The sequence below is a fragment of the Oncorhynchus kisutch genome, linkage group LG1, assembly GCF_002021735.2.
Source record: "Oncorhynchus kisutch isolate 150728-3 linkage group LG1, Okis_V2, whole genome shotgun sequence".
Lineage (NCBI taxonomy): Eukaryota > Metazoa > Chordata > Actinopteri > Salmoniformes > Salmonidae > Oncorhynchus > Oncorhynchus kisutch.
In genome coordinates, this window is record NC_034174.2 from 75,276,113 (window position 1) to 75,280,973 (window position 4,861).

Consider the following 4,861-nt stretch of genomic DNA (forward strand, 5'->3'; position numbering starts at 1 on the left):
TTGGTCATATCTTGGTCAGTGACTCCCTTGCCTGGTTTATACCTTGTTCTAACATGTGGACTGTGTTCAGATCGTGCACACGATTACAAGAAGCATTGTGATCTGATTGTGATCAGATCTTATAAGTGTAAACAGACAAGATCAGGTCAAGATCAGAATGAAGGTCGCATGTTAACGGCAGGTATAAACAGGGCTTCTGTCTTTTAGGTTTTTGACACCATAGACATATACATCATTGTGTGAGACCAAGTACTACATACACATACTACACATTTATTACATCAGTTACTAAATCCCCTTTAATCTCCCCACAGTAGTCAATATGGACCAAACACATTTACTGCACATTTATTACATCAGTTACTAAATCCCCTTTAAACTCCTCACAGTAGTCAATATGGACCAAACACATTTACTGCACATTTATTACATCAGTTACTAAATCCCCTTTAAACTCCTCACAGTAGTCAATATGGACCAAACACATTTACTGCACATTTATTACATCAGTTACTAAATCCCCTTTAAACTCCTCACAGTAGTCAATATGGACCAAACACATTTACTACTGTACATACTATACACTGTACATACACGTATTACATTACTTCACCTCAGGTCCTCAAGCAGACAGTAAATACTGGTTGAATGTTACACACAGTGCTTAATGATCCTGGTAATAAAAGCATTAGGGCATTAGTCAGTCTTTCCTACTGACTGGGGATTTAAGGAACGACAGCCAGATGTGTGTTGCCAGCTTGTTGCAAGGCCATTCCCAGAAATTATAGCTAGGAATAAACACACACACACACACACACACACACACACACACTCACACACACACACACACACACACACACACAAGCACACTTTCACTGCATCCCTCATCCCCCCTCCCCTTCAACCCCACCTCTTACTCCAAACCCCAAATGAAGGGTTCATGATGCTGTGTTGGTTACTGGAATGAACAAAAGTACTTTTCCTTAATCATCAATAAGTTTTTGCCAATGGGAAAATATGACAAACATAAGACAATTTAAATCCTATAAATGAATACATTAAAGTCCTGGTTGTTTGCTTTGTGGGGAGATTGGTAAATGACTGCAGTACCCACCAGCACTAGCCTACAAGGATTAGAAAACACACACACCACTTCTCTCTTTCGCTCTCTGTGTCGCTCTTTGTCTCTACAATTCAATTCATATGGCTTTATTGGCTTGGGGAACATATGTTTACATTGCTGAAGCAAGTGAAATAGATCAACAAAAGTGAGAAGAAACAAAAAAATGTCAGCAAAAACAGTAAACAGACTCAAAGGTCTCTCCCTCACTCTCTCTCCCTCCTTCTCTCTCCCTCCCTCACTCTCCCCCTCACTCTCCCTCTTTTGCTCTCTCTCTCGCTCTCCCTTTCTCTCTCTCTCTCCCTTTCTCTCTCTCCCTCCCTCACTCTCTCTCCCTCACTCTCCCCCCTCACTCTCCCTCTTTTGCTCTCTCTCTTTCTCTGCCTTTCTCTCTCTCTGATTGCTTAATTGTCATGAAATACAATTTGTAGACATTGCCAAAGCAGTATAGTGGTCCAGCATTTCAGTAAATACAGTATAGTACAGTACAATGCAATGAGGATAATGAACTACAGTTAAATAATTCCCAGCTTTATGTCATTAGTAAATACATTTCCTCTTTGGGTAGCCATGTCTTTTTGTGTCTACCTTTTTCTATAGTCAATTGGTGGTCGCTGAGCCTGTATTTGGTCAGGATCTGTCTCTGTTTTGTATCTCTGCCAATGTGGATTCTCTTTTCGTTTAATTTTTCAAATTTGTCAATAAGAAGGTTTTCACTTCTGGAACAATCTGATTGATATCCCTGTGTGTTTGGATAATAGAGTTGTTTAGTGTTTTAAACAGCTGACATAGGGGACTCTTTTCAGGGTTCGGCTCTTCTTGGGTGTCCAGTGCTTTGAATTGTAAGAATGTTTTGGGGCTTCATTTCAAATGGTGACAAAAATTTGAGTGCCCTTTACAATTAAAGGGAATGTTCCGAGTTTCGCTCTGCATGCATTATGTAGTACTTTCTTTTGGATATTTAGATAATTCTGCAGAATTCTTAATGCAGATTTTCTATTGGGTTTTTCTCTCAATGCTTATAATGGTAATTACAGGTTGGACCCCAAACATCTCTTCCATATAGTACAATTATATCTCTTCCATATAGTACAATTATATCTCTTCCATAGCGTACAATTATATCTCTTCCATATAGTACAATTATATCTCTTCCATATAGTACAATTATATCTCTTCCATAGCGTACAATTATATCTCTTCCATATAGTACAATTATATCTCTTCCATAGCGTACAATTATATCTCTTCCATAGCGTACAATTATATCTCTTCCATATAGTACAATTATATCTCTTCCATATAGTACAATTATATCTCTTCCATATAGTACAATTGGTCAAATTACACTGTTGAGTATTTAGCACTGGATTTGGATAGGAATAACAGGCCTTTTCTTTTAGTGTGTTCACTGCCAGACCAAATCCACCAGAGGCTCTGATTGTTAGTCCCAGGTAGTTGTACCATTGGACATGTTCAACCATGGTGAAGGAGTTTCTGCTGCTCTGATTGTTAGTCCCAGGTAGTTGTACCATTGGACATGTTCAACCATGGTGAAGGAGTTTCTGCTGCTCTGATTGTTAGTCCCAGGTAGTTGTACCATTGGACATGTTCAACCATGGTGAAGGAGTTTCTGCTGCTCTGATTGTTAGTCCCAGGTAGTTGTACCATTGGACATGTTCAACCATGGTGAAGGAGTTTCTGCTGCTCTGATTCCTGGCATTTTTTCAGGAAAATCACAACTTTGGTTTTCTGAAAGTTCATATTGATTGCCCAGTTGTTGCTGTAAACCTTGTCCTGTTGGTGACAGTAAGACAAGGTCATCTGCGTAGAGCAGGAATCTGACCTCATCGTTGAGGGTGATTCCAAGGGCGGCAGATCGGCCCAACGACACTGCTAGTTCGTTGATGTAGACGTTGAACAGGGTTGGACTTAATCCTTAAGAGTCGTTTGACGCACCCGGTCGTTATGTTGTGTGAGGAAGGTCTGTATAACAGTATCCACATGTTACTGGTGACACATATTCTCCTATAGTTATTATGGTCTAATTTGTCACCTGTTTTATATATGGGGGTTATGAGCTCCTGGTTCCAAGTATCAGGCAAGCAGCCATTCTCAAAAACCAGGTTGAATAGTTTGAATAAGGCATCCTGCAACTCAGCAGTACTGTTTTTAAGCATTTCATTCCTGATGCTATCAGGGCTACATTCCTTTTTGTTGTTGAAAGTTCACTGGTTGTTTTCAATTGTGTGTTCTAGAGCTGAGTTTTTCATGTTTCGGTGGCTTAAAGTAAGGGCTTCTGATGGTAATGTTTCATAGATACTTTCAAAGTGATCTTTTCAAATGTGCCTCTGTTTTCCAGAACATTCCTCTGTTGTCCATTTCTCCCAGAACTGAGGTCCATCAATGGAGTCTTCGATCACTTTCAGATTGTTCTCAAAATGCTTCCATCTTAGGCTTTGTCTGTATATTCTTTCACTGTGTCACAATATTGTTGCCCTACGTCTCTATCCTGTGATTTGTGATGTTTTCTATTTGATAAAGATCAAACAAATATATATCCTTAAACCATTTCTCTTTTTAAAGTTTCCAACTAGCACTGCTTTTTCTTTTGCATACATTAGCTTTTGTGGCTGCTTTATGATAGATCTCATTACATTTATTCACAGCCACATCTATGTCAGGGAGGTTTGGGCTGAATATACCTGATAGGAAATCATCGATGCAGTTTGTAGTTTCTGAGCAGGGTAATGCTGTATTGAAGTGTGATGCGCTGTCAGGGGCCCATCTGTTTGTTTGATTTATTTAGATTAATCAGTGTACAGGGCTCTGTTTGTGTGGTCTTTGGGTGGAGAAGTCTTTTCGAACATCTCTCTCTCTCTCCAGTCCTTTTCAGGCATCCTGTTCTGTGTCTGTCTCCATGGGAACCAAATAAATGGACAGAAACAGAACTCCCCTCTGCTCTGTTCGCAGCAGGACTCATGTCTCAGGTATGGGAGTCAGCCACGCTGTGGAGATGACATGGCAGTTTGCAGTAGCCAGACCAGCAAATATATCACTGGTTCGTCAATAGTCAGGCCTTGAGAACAAACATATAGATTCATGACTAGGGGCCCGATTCAGACTTGAGTTAGTAGACTTATCTCAAGTCTAAATAGGGTACTAAGCTAGGCCTAAAAATCACAAGAGATACAACCAGACTTTATAATGCATACGTGTTGTGCCACACAGTCCTCCGATGGATTCATCAGTAAAACTTCACACTGGACTCAGACGTCAGTTCAACGTCTGGTTTGATTTACATCTGGTTGAGTTGTCAACTAATGTGAATTCAACTTGAAATCAACAAAAAATGTCACCGTGTCATTGGATTCAGGTTAAAAGTTGGGCGACATTCTGTTACATTGATGACTTTTTGCAAATCCAATCAGTTTTCAACGTTGATTCAACATCATCACTTTGAATTTGTTGGTTGAAATGACGTGGAAGGAAAGTTGATTGGACCAGTTTTTGCCCTTTGGGTTGTAGTGGTGGTGTGTGTGTAATGTACCCATACTCTCTTACCTGTGTGCTCCCTCCTTCTTCTTACGTTCATTTCCGATAAGGAAGAAGGGATGAAGAAAGAAGGGATTATTTTCCTCCTGGCAGGTGGCACCACTGTTGCAGCTGAGAGGCTCAAAGCAGCCATTGTGGTTTTCAGACGGGGCAGGTTTAAAAAAATTAACTTTCCAAATTCCTCAG